This window comes from Pinus tabuliformis, chromosome 7 (genome assembly GCF_031772625.1).
Source record: "Pinus tabuliformis cultivar Carrire ecotype Pingquan chromosome 7, CPIR1, whole genome shotgun sequence".
In the NCBI taxonomy this organism is placed as follows: domain Eukaryota; kingdom Viridiplantae; phylum Streptophyta; class Pinopsida; order Pinales; family Pinaceae; genus Pinus; species Pinus tabuliformis.
Genome location: NC_142293.1, coordinates 441,037,796 through 441,057,859, shown reverse-complemented (window position 1 = coordinate 441,057,859; position 20,064 = coordinate 441,037,796). Strand labels below are relative to the sequence as shown.

Here is a 20,064-nt window from a genome sequence, read left to right as displayed (position 1 = left end):
GCAGAGGCATATTAATATTAATCATTTAAATTTGTAACAAAAAAGAACTTGATACATACAATGATACAAAGACAAAGTTCTATGTAAGTTTGTACCTGTGTATGGATCGATAACAACTTTGTATGAATCAAGACGCACCACTCTGAATACCAATCCAAATCCTAACCTATAGCATTGGCTTTGAGAGTTCTCTCTGTAGGTTCTTTTTAAGTCTCCTACAAAACTCTGGGACCAAAAGGCTACATCATGAGTGTTGACATACCTAAAATGCTTTCCATGTCTCATTTTCTTCTCACCATCCCGCATTCTAATGGCAGTATTCATAGCATCAGCGAAAGCTTCACGTAAAGCTTCAATATTCTAGGGATTTACATGAATAGCTCCACTTAGAAAAGGAGAGCATCCAATAAACTCGAACACTACCAGCATACTTTCTTTAGGGTTATGAGATGTGATTCCAAATCTGACATCTAGTTCTTTAATACCTTGTCTGTAAACAATGTATTCATAAATTCATACCATCAGAAACATTCTGCAATTGTGTAACATGCAACCCATTCATACAACAGAACATGTCTCTGCACCAATTCAATAGGTTTGGTTACTTAAATTGAGATATTTTTTATAAGAGATGAAAGCTTACTAATCTGAAGCCTTCCAAAGATGACAATGTCATACCTACATTGGGACAGGGAGCTATTTATCGCGACAACCAAGATCATTGGAAATTAGAATTGAAGTTATCTTTCCCCAAATCTAGTTGGGTAGCATATGAATTTACTGCTACAACTGATAACTTTGGTAGGGCATAGGATTCATCCTAGGTAGCCAATTTTCTAATGGCTCTAATATGGATCATAATATTTGTAGGTGTAGGAATGGGATATAGAATTGTATTCCTAGCATAACATTAAAGATAATGCTAACTGGTTTTTCTGTTGCCTCTATCTCTCACAAATAAACTACCAGCCTCATAATTTATGAGAATGGTTTGATGTCTGTTGCCTTAAAATTTGAGGTCTGATGAAGGGTTGAGGTCACTCTAGGTTTAAATTCAGCAGCATTCTCTTGTTTCAATGTTGATGTGTACTCCTTCGACTATTCAAATTTTCTTCCTTAACTACAAAATATCTTCCCAAATTTATTGATGGGCTACGATTTCTTGGTATACACCTTCAACCTTCTGCTTGATATTTCTAGGAAGCCAAGAACACGTAGATGGAAAAGAAGCAGAGGCATATTAATATTACTCATTTAAATTTGTAACAAAGACAAACTTGATATGCACAATGATACAAAGACAAAGTTCTATGTAAGCTTGTACTTGTGTATGGATCGATAAGAGCTTTGTATGAATCAAGACGCACCACTTTGAATCCCAATCCAACTCCTAGCTTATAGCATTAGCTTTGAGAGTGCTCTCTGCAGGTTTTTACAAGTCTCATATGAAACTCTAGGCCCAAAATGCTACATCATGAGTGCTGACATACCTAAAATACTTCTCACGTCTCATTTGCTTCTCAACATCTCGCATTGTAATGGCAATATTCATAGCATCAACTAAAGCTTCAGGTAAAGCTTCAATATTCCAAGGATTTACATGAATAGCTCTACTTAGAAAAGGAAAGAATCCAATAAACTCGAACACTACCAGCATACTTTCTTTAGGGTTATGAGTTCTGATTCCAAATCTGGCATCTAGTTCTATAATACCTTGTCTGCAAACATTATATTTGTAAATTCATACCATCCCGAACATTCTAGAATTGTGTAATATGTAGCCCTTTCATACAACGAAACATGTCTTTACACCAATTCAATAGGTTGATATCTTTTAGTTCTGAATGTCTCATTTATCCTTGCTGAGGTGACAGATATCTCCTCTTGGACCTCCAAAACATCCCTACCTCACTTGCGTGTAGGGTTGAAAATTTGTACCATGACCAATTTACCAACCAATTCTGGGTGTTGATACAAAAGATGTTCCGTTGCCAAAAGTTTCAACCCTATGCCCTTGAAAATGTCCATGTAATCAACCACAAAAAGCACAATCTTACCTTCATACTTTGCCTTCAACTCACTAATTTGTCACTCGGCATCAGCAAGCTTCAATACACCCTCAAGCTGACTCATATGTATGCCTGCATGCATAATCTTGATCCCCACAGTGCGCCCATAATACTCCAGGCGTATATACCCTCTCTTGGACTCATACTCCAATCCCAAAATCCTACTGTAGCAAGAAAGAATGTGCCTCGCATAATCTACTATATGGAACCCAATCAGATGAGCATTGAGCATACCCCTCAGAATATCTTCATGCACTGGAAGGGTGCGGTAAATCTCAAAGGAGGGAAATGGGCTATGAAGGAAGAAGCACCTGGAAGTAGTGCGAAGTAATTGTGATCCAAGTAGTTCTGAGAAAGGTCGAGGTTTATGGTATATAATTTGTAATTAAATTTCTAACTAACTTAATATTGGTCGAACTAATTGGATGGTTGAAACTATTTTAATCATCTAACACCTAAATCAACGGCCCACGAATGTACACGTAATATGAGAGGGGAGTTTATTTCAGAGGGGAACGCCTTATGACGTAAATATCAAATGATGGAGGAAGAGTTATGGCTTGATTCCAAAACAAAATTCAAAATTTTTAAGTCTCTATTTTCATATTATGGTTTGTACCTAAATATTGTTAAAGCTAAATAATTTTAAAAGTTCTTACAAATCATGGAAAACAATGTTTTAAGATATAATTAAAAATTGATGATAAACAATACTCGTCTATATAAAGATAACTTTTTTTATTCCAAAACAAGATTTAAAGAATGTATTTCATTTCACTTTAAATACCCATACATTTTTCTTTGAAAAAGGATTGTAATTGAAATGAAGGTTTCTAAGCAATCTCCCTAAGAGTGTTTTAAGAGTAAATCTAAATTGTTATGAAGTGCAATGATTTAATACAGGAGTGTGATGATATCTTATTGCTTCTAAAGTGACATAATTTATTGATTTAATATAGGTTGTTCCTATTATGTCATAATTGCATGAAGGGGAGTTAGGTGTATTATTAAAATTCATAGGCACACTTTCATGGGGATCACAAGGAGGAAAATTTAAGGTTACGGGATCACAACCCATTTTAGATACTTAATTGTTATATTAAATGATAGTTCCATTTTTTCATTTAAGTTGATAAAATTTGTTAATTGTTATTATTAAAAAATTGGTGTTTTTAAATTTAAAATGATTATATACATTTAATTATATATTATTTATACTAAAAATTGTTGATAATTGATTTTTTTAATTTATTATTTAGATAAAGAAAATATAATAAAAAAAAACCAAGGTATTTGCATGAAAACCCGTGCCATAATCACACATGAATTTTCCATAAATCCCATATAAGTCATAATCACCATAACAATGATGTGGGAGTACAAATTTTCTAGGTAGTCCAACTAAAAACTCACTACTATATGTCATGACACTAGGGGCCAACACCAAACACCCATTCCTATCACATACTCAAATTCCCTAATGTTGACACATGCAAACAATACCTAAATGTTACACTGTATCACAAATCAAAGCATGAAACATTACAAAGGAGAATGGAGAGGAAAGATGCAAGTCAATACTTTAACAATGGGAGTCTAACATATGTTTAAGGAGGATCTCATAATATCAAAGATAAATTACTAGTAAACAAGTAGGAGAGATTCAATATTAAATAAAGGGAATTTAAGGAGGGTTGCATAACCAAATAATAGAAGTAGGTTCCAAATGTGTCATATCTATTAATGAGAATGACAACCAAGCATGCATTATCTTGGTCATTCAAGCATTACATCTTCTAGATGAAAATATTGTTATAGACATATTTGGACACTGCAACCCCAATCTCATATGTCCATAAACCAATGGCTTCTAAACCCCTAAAATTGTTGTTTCATACCCTGAAGGAACAAGGTCAGCTAATTACATCATCTCCCAGAAGTTCTCCCTGAAAAACCACTCAGAACTAGTCAAAACTGGACCATACAGACTGCTTAGTGCTAAGGGTGCAATGCATCTCACCTACTACATGTAAAAAGTGCGATGCATACTGAAAATCCCTTCTATAGGGTGCGATGAGCGAGAGCAGACAAATGGCAGAGGTAGTTGGCTAGGTTGAAACCCAAAGAATCTTCTAAAAACTACCCATTTGACACTTACCTCTCTAAATTTGCCCAGGGATAAGTAAGAGATCATGAAATCTCCAAGTGCAACCAAGAACTATCAGGGAGATGACACTAATCAAAATCTCGGAAGCTAACTCACCCACCTGCAAACATCTGTATATGGATCCCTCATCCTAGAGATCCAAAGGCTGGAATTTTGTATTTTGTAAGGAAGTGTTGTTGGTTTCTCTGTGCAACATTATATTGTTGGGTTATCTAGCTTTTCATGAGGTGAAGAGGGCTTTCATGCTGGGAGGATGGCACTAGGTCAGACCAATGGGTTGTAATCCTCTCTTCTACTACTTCTATCAATAAAGCTATTTGAGTTTTCCTCCATATTCTTGTATATCTCTGAATCTTGTATTGATATATGCATTTGTATGGTTAATATACATTTGATCCTATATTGTTTATGGTTATAGATCTCTATGCTTTGATGGTATTATGCTTCTTTGACTCTACAGGTGTTCTTTGAAGCGGGAAAAGTAAGGAAGGAGTGGCGAATTTCTGTCAAAGGAGGGAGGAAACAAGCAAGGAGCCAAGCGAAAGACTGAGGTTGGTACTCTCTGCTTCTCTCTCATCTATCTCTCATAAAGGAAAGCACAAGTAAATTTAGTTTGTTTGTTTCTAAGATAGCTACCCGTCTTAGTGGGACTAGCAGCTCTGAATGGACACTAGTTTTCCCGATAACAAAATGGCGACTCTGCTGGGGAGCGAATAGCTTGTTTTCTTGTTTCTATTTGTTTGCTTTATAAACTACAGACGGAGCCTGAAGTTAAGCCAACTAGCCTTCGAACTGCTTTTGCTATGCAACTGCAAAGTAGATCAACGCTACTTCAGTCTATCTCCGGGTTTTTTTATGAACTGAACAACTAACTTGCAAACATCCTAAGTGCCCTGGTGGTAGCTCAAGTAACCTCATTAGATCAGCCCCTATACTTTTTGTTTACTGCCTATCATTAGCTCAACCTAAACCCCTGAACTTAGCTGCAAACTGTGAGAAAAAACCAAGCTCAGTCTCATCCTTGGACCATCGCACTGTCTCTCATTGACAACCTGGATGCATTGCACCTCCTGTGTGTTGTAGGTGAGATGCATCCCTGTTTCCCTGTGTTATAGGTGCGATGATCAGGTAAGACTGTTTCTGCCTCCAGATTTTGGTTTTCTCTTCATTGTCTTCATCTTTATTCAGTAGTTTTGTTGTCTGTGATCAGTATATCACTGTTGAAACTCTCTTCCTGTACATTATTCAGCCTCCATTGATAAATATTTGTGAATGTTTTTATGTATTTTTCGTCATTTACAATTCTCCTTTGCAATCAGTAGCTTAATCAAATTGTCGTCTTTTGATTTGAAAGTGTCGCAAGTGTCATTTTCAGTCAGAGAAAAGAGTCTTCCTCTTTTTGATAGTCGATTACACTTTTTCCATTGTATTTGATTTTAATTAATAGTATTTCAAATGTCAAAAGCAATTTTTTAATTCAAAATCACAGTGTCGTCGTAGTCTTCCTTTCGTTTTTTGAAGAGAAAATTGTTAGTATTGTCGCTTTGAAAGAAAATAATTCAGATTTGTACTTAGTTTTCTTTTTGTCATTCACACATTAAGAAAGCAGAAAACAAATACATGCATGTGCATTTTCATTTAGACTGCATGCTGGAATAGATTTAGGAATAGTGCATCTAGTGTGTGCTCTCTGCTCTATGTTGAAAGATTTCTATTTCTCTTTCCTTAGTAGCTAGGATTTTCATTGCAAAAAGAAAGTAAATGACTGTTTATCATCTTAGATTGCATATTTAGGAATTGTATATATACATCACGCGGTGAACCTTAAAGGAAAACTTCTTAAGAAAGATTAACTGTAAAATAACTCTCAATGAACATAAAAAAGCTTTGGAACCTAACGCACAACATCTAGAAGTCTAGGCTAGAGACGTATTTCGGTGTCGTAAAGCCTAGTAACTATTGTTTTTCATTGTAGGTTGGGTGATTCCTCCTCTTTGATATGACAAGTGCTAGTATAGACTTGTGCTCCCATGTACCATCTAGTATATATTGGGAGACCACAATAGGCTACATCCTTTATCCTTAGGAAGTTGTGTTTGCTGCCCTATCGATCGTAATTCATTGAACACGACATTCGAGAAGATTGACTGTCGTACCGTAAAAAGTATTCTATAGTTTTACAATTGGTTTGGTAATCCCTTTGTCTAGATTTATAGAGTAGTCACTTTCGTTCCTTTTTAGACTCCTTAAAAGGAAAGGTCCATCTAAGCATTGGTCACTTCAGGCTCATTAAAAATCGAAGGCAACTAGAGTCATCTTTAGCTTTTTCTCGACTCTTAAAAATTGGAAAACCAAGTTGCATCAAAGCGTCATAAAATTTATTTTAATCGGAATAATGTCACTGTTCCCTCATTGTTCTTAGGTTGAGAAAATGGAGTCTACCAATCAAGGATTTCCCCTTGGGGGGAATCCTAGTCCCTTCTCCTCTTAGGGAGATGTTGGCGCATGTCATATGGCTACATTGTCCCTTCCAAGACTTACAATCGTCCTGCCAGTATGGCTATTCTCGACCTCTGTCGTTCAAAGCACTGTGATTCCTTAGCAATCAAATTAGAAACCAGATGATCCTGAAGTCACTCCCCCACTTTCTACTTTGTTTGTTCCTCCCTCTCCTTCTTCCTCTTCACTTGGTGAATCCAGTAGCGTTAAAAACCAAGTAGCTGTGAAGAAGAAGAAAGGGAAGGAGAAGAAGAAGAAGAAGCCAATGGCAAAAGGGGGCAACCATGCATCGTCTGGTGAAAATCCACACACTGAACCATCCAAACCTAAATCTCCATGTGTCATTTGCAAAGGAGACCACTATCATCGAGATTGTCCTTGCATCCCACGGATCTTAAGGGACTGGTCTCCCCACTTGCACAATCCAGTGTCCTCAACCTCTGATGATCATGTTGAAAGTACATTGTTAACTAGTGAAAAGGAAGTCAATGGACAGAAAGGAATAAATAAATTTCCTTGTAGACTGTGTGAAGGCGATCATGCCCTCCACCGTTGTCCCTTCTTGGATGAAGCTAAAAGAGTCTTGGATAACCGTCCTGCGTCATCGCAGCGACTTCCTCCTGGATACAAGAAACGCTTTCCGAGTCCATCGCTAGTTGAAAATCCGACTGACACACCTTTGTTGTCGGTCAAAGCACCTATCATTGAAGATAAACCCTCTGAGTCCGCACTGGACCAAAGTCAATAGGTCGAGATGGCAGTCGACCTAGTCTTGTCTTCAGAAGGTCCACCTTCAGATGATACTGTCACCAAAGAGAATGAGGAAGACACCATTCAAATTCTTTTTGTTACACATAATCCGATGAAAATGAGGGAACTCTACCCATTCCTTTACCGTAGGAAGGAAGTTCGTCAGAGATTTACCTAGCCATTTATTCAGTCCCTCCTCCAAGCAATCTAGTCATTTCCTTTGATTGGAATCTACTAGGCAGACCCCACCTACCATCTAACGTACCATTCTGAATCATAGTACAAGCTTACAGAATGATCATGGTTGGTACTATCATAGATGAAGGGCTTCTATGAGTATCCTTTCCTCAACTGCTTGGAAAGCACTTGGTTCACCATCGCTTCTGCCTGAGATTTGAATTTCGACAGGCTTCAACAAAGGAACCAGTCGACCATTAGGGATCCTTCCAAATTTGCCTATAACTTTGAGAAGGAACACCATTCATCTAAATGTGATGGTAGTCCAAGGACCTTTAGATTACAATCTACTCCTTGGGCGTGATGACATTTATAGCATGAGCTACTGTTTCCTCGCTCTTTCGGGTGATGTGTTTTCCACATGAAGGCAGAGTGGTCCACCTAGTTGACCAGCTTTCATTCTCTGGTTCAAACACAGCTATTAGTCAAATTCAATCCCTAACTGGTCTTTTTACGCAAGGAATGTCTCATCAATCTCCAGTGTGTCCACCTGATGAGCGCGAGTGATTCGGTGATTGTGACTAAAACCTAGGGAGCATGCACCCTGGTCTGCTTCGGTAGGAAAACTTTAGGTATATGGTAGATTTCCGTGGAGGATATATGACTAGTCTGACACACCTGTCCATTTAGGAAAATGGGATTAGACTGGAATAAGATTCCCTTGTCAAAGTTATGTGAGTGGATGCATCCCACCATTCACCTTTGTCTATTTCGATGGACAGAGCCAAGGAAGTGTTTTGTCTGCAAATGTGGATGGAGCAATCTTGCAAATGCAAGAACTTTCATATGGTAACCTGGAAACTCTAATTTTGTTTATACCTAGGGACATGCGAACCTTTTGCATGCAAGTGAAAAGCGACCTTTTGTTTCCATAGTTTGTAGGCTCTCAACCCTTTAACCTCGTAGGTGGGTTGTTCCTAGCTTGCATAATAAAGGCTTCGGGGCAAAGTTTCAAATGGGGCAAGCTCCCTAAAAAATGAACCTATTGATGAGATATCCGTATTATACGACTGGCATGAGCAGTTTTATGCAAAGTTCAAGCTCATTAAAAAATAAACCTAGCAACGAGCATATGTTCCACCAGAGTTTAAGCTCATTAAAAAATGAACCCACCTTTGATAAACAACCATTGCGATCGCATAATTATCAGCTTTTGAACCTTGGTCGTGTTCTCACCATCACCTCCACTTTTTTTAGCTAATCATATGCCTCCATTTGATTGTTTACCCTTTTTGAGGAATAGTTGCGACGAGTGATTCTACTAGCCATCTTCTTTACACTGTCGTGATTGAAAAGTTCTAAACCTTACCTGAAACAAACTACTCTTTGAAAACATCACTCGTTCCTCAAAAAACGAGTCTCCTTTAAGCTCTTTTCATCTGACTCGTAAAATATGGAAATATTGCCGAGCAATTGGCCTCTCCAGCTCGTAAAGTGATTGCAAGTTCCATCTCTCCTCTAGATTTTAATCTTTTTTGACCTGAGGGATCATTACACAAAAAGATCAAGCGGTTGTCTTGTTCAACTTGTTAAAACTATCGGAAAGTCATCCCTTTCGTATTATTTTATACTTTTTCGAACTTAAGGGATTATATTATGAAAAATGATAACTGGAGTTTCCTTTCCATATCTTTTTAGACTCTCTAAAATTGAAAAGGACCGAGTTATCTTTGTCATTGAACTCGTTAAAACAATAGCGACAAACTTGTCCATATAGACAAGAGTGAGTTTCACTGTCACTAGGCTCGTTAAAACATAGCGACGGGTTTGCCCGAAGGGAAAATTATAGAAAAAGCATATGTTATCCTCCTCAATCTTGACAAAAAATAAAGAGGTACTGGTTAGCAATGACTGGGGAAACATTAGGAAGAAAACTTAAAGAAACTTTATTGGTAGCAGGTTTCTCTTGAACATGACACTTTCACTCCATCACCATGATTGAGTCAGGTTGGGTTATTCCATTCACTGGTCATATCACCATTGGTTCTCTGTACCATCCATTTTTGGGGTTAACTCTACCAATCCATTTCAGTGTCGTCGATGTGTTCAAGAGAAGCCGCTCAAAGGATTTACCAACATGGAAAATTTTAGGGGCAAATGTTCGCCCTTTGGTGAATTTAAGGGGTTTTAAATTTTTAGTGGGCGAATATTTTGTATCATAGTACAACTTTACAAATCACCTCAAATAGCCCACCTTATTTTAAGGGAGACGGTAAAAAAGGTAAATTTAGCCCTTGAAATTAGGAGCTACAACCTTCCATTCGCCCTAATTTTCAAGAATAGGTTTTATTTAAGTGAATCCTATGGGCCAAATATCATATTTATAAAAGAGGTATGGTAAATTAATAAGAATATAGATAAATGAGAGGTATGGTAAATAAATAAAACATTTTTTATATTTACTCCATAAGTCACCTTATATACATGCAAGGGTGTAAACAAATAAAAATATAAGTAAAGTGGAGGTATGGTAAATAAATAAAACATCTTTTTATACTTACTCAAAAGGTATAGTAAATAAATATAAATATAAAAAAACTAGACATATGGTAAATAAATAAAACCTCTTTTTATATTTATTCCATAACCCTCGTTCTATTATGAAGGCTCAAAAAAGAGGTTTTATTTAAGTGAATCCTATGGGCCAAATACCATATTTGTAAAAGAGCTATGGTAAATTAATAAAAATATAAATAAAAAAGAGGTATGGTAAACAAATAAAACAATATTTTATATGTACTCCATAAGTCACCTTATATTTAAGAACACTCAAAATATGTGTTATATTTAGGTGAAACCTATGGGAAAAATACTATGGACAAATACCATGGGCTAGATTATTATTAATACCATGCCAAAAAACATTATTAACCCTAATATTAGTATTAATAAAAATAAAAATGGCACATGGTATTGACCCATGGTATTCACCTGGAATGTAGCCTATTTAAATGGGGGAATTAAACCAGCATAGATCCATCTTTACTCTGGATTTACTAACCCCCGAGAGTTATCAAATATCATGATATGCAAACTAGCATAGAGTGAAAAAAAAATTGATCCCTCTCGGGGTTTGGTGGATCAAGAGTAAAAATGGATGTTGTAATTTAATGTATGTTAAACATTTTAGCTTGGTTAAAATAAAAAATAAAATAAAAATCAATTATTAACTTTTATAAATTACGAATAGTAATTTTTAAGCTCCATGTTTATGATAACCCAAGGTATTGACCCATGGTAATACCATGGTATTCATGTGAGCATAGACTATTTAAAGGGGAAATTCTATCATCTTAGATCCATCTTAATTCTGGGTCTACCAAGTGCTCAAAGGGATAAATAGATTTCATCCCCCTAAGAGTGGTAGATGTGGAGTTAAGATGGATATAGGTTGGTTTTTATGATAATGAAGATATTAAATAGACTTAGTAAATTATATTGTAAAAACATCTTAAGGTGAATGGTTTGGACAAGTATATTTGTATACGTCTATTTTAAACTGAAACAAATCCAGGGCTAAAAGGAATGGATTGATTGCACTAGTCATCCTTCTATAACTTTCCAACATAGGCTGGAGTAAACAGATTGTAATTTGGGTAATTTTTCTAACTTCAAACTACTTGTGTATTGGCAGGGTGGTTACGAGGTCCCTAGAAGTGATGAATTTGAATTTTTCTTGGTTTTATATATAGTATTAGGTTTTTTCTCATGCTTTTTGTGAATGACATAGGTGAATTCTATCCTACACCCACTAGGTTATCGATATGTAATTTCCGTAATTTTGATTTCAAAAGATATTTTAAATAAATGCAATGATTTCATTTGTGTATTCAATGAACACAATATTCTAATGGAATTCTGAATTTATGGTTTACCTATACAGATTCCATGGAGAAGTATTAGTGGTGTGACATCAATTACCCTCAAACAGAGGCTTTAGTTTTACTCTTTTCTGGAAGCAAATACTTTCTTCCAACATTTTTGAGTTCAATGAAAAATTTGAAAGTCCTAATAGTATTCCATTATGGGTTCAAGAGAGACATAGTATTCAATTATGGGTTAAGGAGATCCACACTGAATGATCTATCGGCCTTATCTTCACTTAGTTTAAGACTATTCACTTGGAGAGGCTTCATGTGCCCCCACTTCAAGAGCATAGTAAATTCATGTAGAACTTAGAGAAGCTATCTTTAAGCTTTTAGTGAAGATTGGAAAAATGTCTAGGTTCAATAACACCCAGTCGAGCATTAAGCTTCCAATAATGCTAGATTTTAACTTGGAGCACTTTTGTGATTTGGAGGAGATGCCCCCTCGTATTTGTGACACATCTTCAGTTGTGAATTGGACTATTACTAACTATCATTTCCTTTGAAAGTTACCTGATGACTTGGGGAACCTCAACTCTTTAAGAATGTTAAGGAAGGAAAGAAAGTACATTACGCTAAGTTCTCTTATGCTTTTCAAGTTTTTCTTGGATATATATAACGTTTCAGGTAGGAAAGTACATTCTGTTAATGAAAATTTGTCTTGATAGAAAGGCCCAATTTCAAATTCTAATGCTTTCAAAAAACATTGTATAACTGTAATGTTTCTAAAAGGAAAGCATATTTTTTCAATTTAAGTATCATGATCCCATATTCCAACTTATTTTTCAATAAACCATTAGGCTTTGTAGCTTTGAATAAATCCATGTCTTTTGAGAAGATCATCTTCCAAATTAGAATGCAGTTTCCTTTTGGCAATAACCACATACAATGTCTTGATTTTGTTATTGAGAAAATAGAGGTTGTGAAACAAGCTTGTGCCATACAAGGACTTGATTCATTGATTATGTATCAATTATGGCTCTTGATGTAACAATGTCTTGATTTTGTTGCTTGAAAATAGAGGTTATGCTTTACTATTTCACAGACTTTCTTACAATCTTTCCATAAGTATTGATTTATAATCTTAGTCACTGAGGGATGACAGTAATGATAAAGGTAATATTCCATGGTTTGAAGTCCCCCTCTTATTAAATATTTGAATATATCACCACAATTTAATTGTTGGTTAAAGGAATTGTATTTGATTTGTAAACAATTCATTGCTTGATTTATAGATTTTGATTTTTTCCCTTTTTTATTTTTTTCTCAGATTTGGTATGAGATATCTTCCAAGATTTGGGTTCCCTAGTTTCCCCACCATAGCTATGAGGTTCAGATGCTATCATTAAATATTCTCGAAACAATACAACTTTTCCAGTAAGTGTGTTTTGAAACATTGTTGTTGCTTTTCCATGGTGTTAATGCAAATAAGCACTACAACTAGTGCCATTATTTAGATTAAGTGCCGAAATCTAGGTGGTAGTGTAATGATGGAGTGATTTTTTTCTAGCTACTAAGGGCATATGCATTTTTATCTCTTATGTTGTCTTGAGATATTCAAATTCAGAATAAGAATTGAGGTCTCGTTTCCACTGTAGATTGCAGTCAGTTTATTGAACATAATATATAGTAGATTATCTTTTACTAATCAAATATGGATGTGATCCCTTGCAGGAAAGGAAATTCAAAGTGACTTTGATTTCACATTGATTTTTCAAAATATCCACATAGGAAAGGAGATTCAAAGTGACACTGATTTGTCAAAATGGAGGCAAGAGAAAAGGAAACTTTGTATTCATCAATGCTCTTAATTTCATATGTACTTGCACAGATATATTAGTAGAAAATATTGAAGGGTTGCCTAAGTAATATTTTTCATTCCACTACATTCTTTACAGCTTGTAAATAAATAACTTGGAACAATTCATTACACTACTTGTCATTCTTTATTAATCATTGGTTAAGATTTTGATATTGAACTGGCTAAGATTTTTCTTCCTTCTGTGAAATTGTGTGTTCTATAATGCTTCTTTTCCATTCACTATGTAGAGCATATAAAGTGTGTCTAATGGAGTAGGAAAATTGGAAAGTATTGTGATCCTTGAACTATGTTACAAGGCAGAAACTCAACGAGGCAAGGTAGGTGCATCCCCACAAAGGGGTCACAAATACCAAAGTTGGTATTGGCTAGTGCCTTGAGCTAGAAAATTTTCTTTACCCTTGTATTATGTTATGAAACCAGCTCAAGAAAAGATAGAAAAGATAGATCAACGCCTTAGAATTCAGCCTCTTCGAGGGGGCAACCTCCTTTACATTACATAAATGAACAATTCTTGGATGATATAAATGAAAAGACCTCCTTTCTATATATAGGAGTCTAAGGGGTCATAACATAATCAGAGCCGACATAACAATAATAATGTAAGGGCAAAATAATAACAATAGTGGGCTTCTATGTGGCACAATAGTAACAATATGGGCACTACATGGGTACATCAATATAATAAGTGGGTTGTACTAATAACAATAAGGGGTTACACTAGTAGTATAGGGGCCTAACATGCCCCTCTCCTTCAAAAAGCATTGTCCTCAACGCCTGAGTAGTTCTTGATGCTTTTGTATAAAATTCTTGTCCTCCCATGTGGAATCTTCAGCGGGTAAGTTCTTCCACTTGATGAGATACTCTGAAATTGATCGATTTCGTAGCTGTCGGGTTCTTGTTTCTGTGACTGCTCCAGGTTCCAATATGATTTTTCCTTCCTCTTCAATTTCCGAAAATATTGTTTGAATTGGGATCTTTTGCAACTTTTGAATAAGTGGCCATAATTCTTCATCCTTCTTCCATTCATCCCTTGCTTCATTTATCCAATCTGGTTGGATAACAGAAATAGCAAAAAATAATGCTTCCACATCCTCATCCTCGAAGAGACTTCCCATTCCGTAAGGTCACCATTTTTTAAGTGCATGTAGTATTGCCAACATTTCCTCCTCATAAATAGCTTGCTTGAGATGTAGCAGTAAAAATACCCAATCACCTACATCAAAACATTTTTCAGTACGATGTTGATCTACCTATTGTTTCATTTGATTTTGCACCAAAGTGGCGTTATCCTTTAAAATTTGGAGAACTTGTTGTTGATGCTCAATGTGATATTTCACTGCTTGAACCTTTTTCTTCCTGATATGTCCTTCTATCTCTGGAGTTTGAGGAGTGGTAATTTCTTCCAATCCTTTACAAGATATGGTCGGATTCATTTCTTGATGCTCGATGTGATCTTTCACTTCTTGAACATTTTTCTTCTTGATATGTCCTTCTATCATGATAGTTTGAGGAGTGGTAATTTGATCAATGAATTACAAGATACGGTTGGATTCATTTCTTCTTTCTCGATGTGATCTTTCACTTCTTTCACCTTTTTCTTCTTGATATGTCCTTCTATCTTGAGAGTTTTAGGAGTGGTAATTCTTGCCAATGCTTTACAAGATATGGTCTGATTCATTTCTTCTTTCTCTGCGGTGGGGTCCTGGCGTATATCTTATTCTTTTGATGTTTCTTGATCTTTTTCTTCCTCCTCTTCATATTCTATGTAAAATAATTTCTTCTCATCACAATTATGACCTTTAGCACATTTTCTATCACAATTGTAACAAAGCCCTTTTTCTCTTTTCTCTTCCAATTGTTGTGGTGTAACCCTTATAGGTTGTGGAAGGCTAGGAGAAAAAACACTTCCATGTTTATATTTGTGAGGGGTATGCTTCCTGGTTTCCATAATTTTTCTTTCCAATATGTCACAAAGCCCTTTTACTCTTTCCAATTGTTGTGGTGTTGCTCTTTGTATCCTCATAATGTGCTATCAATTCCTCCATGAAAATTGACCACGTAACAAGTTGTTTACGAGAACAAAGCCCTTTATACCATAAAAATTGATCTAGTTCTAAATATGAAGATGCAATACATACCTTTTGTAATAGTGGTACACCATGTAGATCAAAATATTGCTCCATCTGAAGTATCCAATTTACCGGATCCTTGCCATCAAACTTCCTCATCTTGCTTTTTCTTGATTTTAGGAGCTCAATCTTGAAACTACTATAACTATCTACTTTTGGAACTTTAAGTTCTGAAATTGTGATATGTGGTAGCCCTCTTTTTCCTATTTCCAATGCCACAAGTCTGACCCAAATTGGATTCTCCAAGGAAGAGTTATGTGAAATCTCCCACAGTGACTTGATTATAGACTAGTTCAGTAGAGCTAACTTATACGACGTGCCACGAGTCATGTTTTTGACCTATGGATCTGAAAATGCACACAAGAAACTACAGTCCATCCTCTTTCTGTACCTTCTTACGAAATTTCAATCTGATGCTCAGAGATAAAGTTATGACGATTTTTCCCAGGTCACCTGTTTGGAATGTAATTCAGGAGTCTGCAAAAAGACCAACTTCCTCAGATCATATCTCCGCAAATATCGCGCGAAAAGCTCTGAAATTCGGACCCAAGGTTTAGCGCGATTTCTTCTCAAATGGTTTTTTTTGCAACTTCTGAAACGTCACAAAAAAAAAGTTATAGCGAAAATTCCACGATGACCTGTTTGGAGCAGCGAAACCCTAGAATCCAAAGCTCTGATACCAAATGTTATGAAACCAGCTCAAGAAAAGATAGAAAAGATAGATCAACGCCTTAGAATTCAACCTCTTCGAGGGGGCATCCTCGTTTACATTACATAAATGAACAGTTCTTGGATGATACAAATGAAAAGACCTCCTTTCTATATATAGGAGTCTAAGGGGTCATAACATAATCTGAGCCGACATAACAATAATAATGTAAGGGCACAATAATAACAATAGTGGGCTTCTATGTGGCACAATAGTAACAATATGGGCACTACATGGGTACATCAATATAATAAGTGGGTTGTACTAATAACAATAAGGGGTTACACTAGTAGTATAGGGGCCTAACATATTAACAGTGAATCTGGAGAGGATTCTAATATTATCTTTATAAGATTTATATCAGTTAAGATTGATGAATAAAATTCATGAGACATGAGCTAGGATGTCCTTGCAAGGTGGTTGTTGATTATTGGAAGCTATGATGGCCATTATGTCAGGCCAAGTGGTCGCACTCCCTTGATCATGAGCACGATTGTGGTCAAGATGGAAGACTTCATAGTCTAGATTGATTTTTTAGCAGTGATAGTTAGTGGGCCCATTCACAAAAGCTTCTATTTCACTAATCCTTTTTATAGAGTTGTCAGATTCAATTTCCAAAGGTTTTAATTACACTATAGAGTTGAGTTCTAAGAGAGTTGTGATTCACAGTGTTAAGTAGAACAACTATGACACTTGAATGAAGACAAGCATAGTAGAGGTATCAGACTCTGTTATAAGCTTACCTGCATATTATAAGGGACTTGGTTGCCTTTTTATAATTTTATAAACAAGTTCCATGTCGTGGAAATGTGAAAAAAAATAGTGATATTTCCACCATGTGATATGTCCTTGATGGCAACCCATTCAGGTGATAGATCACTATTCTTGATGATCAGCTCTCTATTTTTAAGAAGGACGCAGGCAATCTGTTCAGAAAGTGCGTCCCCGCAGGTATACCATGCAGAACCCGCGTCCAGGGACGCAGGCCAGCCGTTCAGGGGGTGCGTCCACCCAATGCACACATTTCAAGACAGAGAAAAGCACGTGGGGGTTTCTTGTGCGGTTTCTAGCCGACAGTTTTTGTGTTTCTATGGTGTCGGCTCGTGGTATTGTTCCATGTTTTGGGGAGGAGCTTGCCTATATAAAGCAAAGGAGTTCATTTGGATTAATCATGTTTTTGGTTGAACATCTTATGAGGGTAAGATCTGGTCTAGATCTAAACAAGGCGAATCTGATGGACCGAGATCTCTTCGGCTCTTGCTCGGATCTGTAGATCTGATTGTCTAGGTTACTTCTAAAGTCTTGAAATCATCTTTGCCCAGAGGGACGCAGGTGCAGTAAGGGTTCAGGTGCGTCCGGGACGCAGGAGCGAAGCGTTTCAGGTGCGCCGGACGCAGGTGCAGGAAGGGTTCTGGTGCGCCGGGACGCAGGCAGTTCAATAAACTCAGTGCGAGGGACGCAGGCTAGCAGTTGAGCAGAGTACGTCCGGGACGCAGGCTAGCAGTTGAGCAGGGTGCGTCCAGGGACTCAGGTCAGCAGTTGAGCAGGGTGAGTCCAGGGACTCAGGCTAGCAGTTGAACAGGGTGAGTCCGGACTCAGGCTGGCAGTTGAGCAGGGTGCTTCCTTCTCTTAAAATCCTTGTTTATCATTGTTGTGTTCTGGGTTTTGGTCCTATTATTGTTGATCTGGTTACTACAGTTGATTGGGTGATTCTCTTACACTTGATGATCAATTAATGCTTATGGATCCAGTTTGAAAATTTATGAAAAGTGGTCCTTGTATGAAAAGAAGTAGGGGGTTGTAGCTCCCTTCCAGGAGAGACTGGAAAACGAGAGAGAGTTGTAGCTCTCTGCAGGTTGCAGCCTGCGTACTGGTAAAGGACTGCACCAGTACAAAATCATTGTAAAAGAATTTCTAAATTGAAAGAAGATAGAGACATATTGCAGCAGGTGGTTTTCTCCCACATTGGGTTTCCACCTTACATCTTGTGTTCTTTGGTGTGACTGTCTATTTTCTTTGTTCATGCTCATTATTTTATGGTACTGATATGCAAGAATAATTCAAAAGATCAAATAAGGAAGATTTGTTAAATTGCTAGATAATACTGATTCACCCCCCCTCTCAGTATTATTTCCAACAGGCTTTCATGTTGGGAGGATGGCACTAGGTCAAACCAATGGGTTGTAATCCTCTCTTCTACTTCTATCAATAAAGCTATTTTAGTTTTCCTCCATATTCTTGTATATCTCTGAATCTTGTATTGATATATGAATTTGTATGGTTAATATACATCTGATCCTATATTGTTTATTGTTATAGATCTCTATGCTTTGATGGTATTATGCTTCTTTGAATCTACAGGTGTTCTTTGAAGTGGGACAAGTAAGGAAGGAGTGGTGAATCTCTATCAAAGGAGGGAGGAAACAAGCAAGGAGCCAAGCGAAAGACTGAGGTTGGTACTCTCTGCTTCTCTCTCATCTATCTCTCATAAAGGAAAACACAAGTAACTTTATTGTGTTTGTTTCTAAGATAGTTACCCATCTTAGTGGGACTAGCAGCTCTGAATGGACATTAGTTTTCCCGATAGCAAATATATTATTCATTAAAACAATATACGCATAATATAATTCCACTTCCTATCTATTCATATGAAAATACAATAGGATATACAACCTGATGAAGTGCTATTTCTAAAAATTCTGTGACATATCAAGACTTTACTAAGATAAAATATGTAAACATTATCATATCAAGAGTCTACCATATGAGCTCACAAGAAATTTACTTTTGAAAATTTCCTAATTTCACTATTTTGACATGCAAACCATATAAATTGAGTATAATAGAATATCTTCTTTAATTGATTCTTACAAATATGCACCCATAAGCATGATCCTATCATTATTGTATTTAAAGGTTTCTATCAATGATGAAAATGTAAATGTGTAATAGTTAATTCACTTCCTAGGTTATAAACTAGGATAGGCATTCTTCAAAATATTGATATGAAACTACTCAAACAAATATAGATAAGGATTTCCTTATATTCATTTTGATCTAGGATATATGTATCATGAACACATTGTTAAAAATAAATAAAACTTAAGTATCTACCATATTCAAAAGTATAAATGTTCAATGGCAAATCCTCTTCCTAAGTTATGGATTGGGGAAAATATCCTTCAGATCACATGCATAAAGACATGGATCCAATATGACCATGGTAAAGAATATATAAAATATGGTTTCATATGTTTAGTGAGATTTAAACACACTTAGATCAATGTTAAAAGGTGAATAATAGAAATAATATTCCTCTCCAAAGACCCAAAAAATGTTTCATGAAATTTCATGAAAATGGACTTGAATTTATTGATCTTTTAAGCTAAAAAATACTATTGCATGATGTGCACAGTTGTTCCCTTAAGGAAAAATGTGAGCAAATCATTATTTTTCCTTATATAAAGTGTTATCACTCCTATGTACTCAATATTATGCTTTCTATAAATTGTTAGCACCCCAATGTGTGAGTCGAATCTTGAGCATGGAAAACAATGCATGTGATTTTTCATGCATCCTTGAGCTTGGGGTTTTATACAAATGATTATCTAACACTAATAAGTCTAATTAATATCTTTAATACCACATTCTAACTCTACATGCATAAAATATACATCTTTTTTTCATAAGTATAAAACCTATTATAATTTTAATGAATAAATTGAAAGCTAAGGGGATGATCTCAATTTTTTTTTAAAGATAATGTCTCTTCATTATAGGTCGTGAAAGATCTCTTGATCCAACTTTTTTATCTAT

General features: G+C 36.0%; 1 pseudogene; it reads right to left on the bottom strand.

Moving 5' to 3' along the window:
* The window catches only part of LOC149247869 (putative alpha,alpha-trehalose-phosphate synthase [UDP-forming] 9), a 68,581-nt pseudogene that overhangs the window by 6,524 nt on the left and 41,993 nt on the right, over window positions 1-20,064 (bottom strand).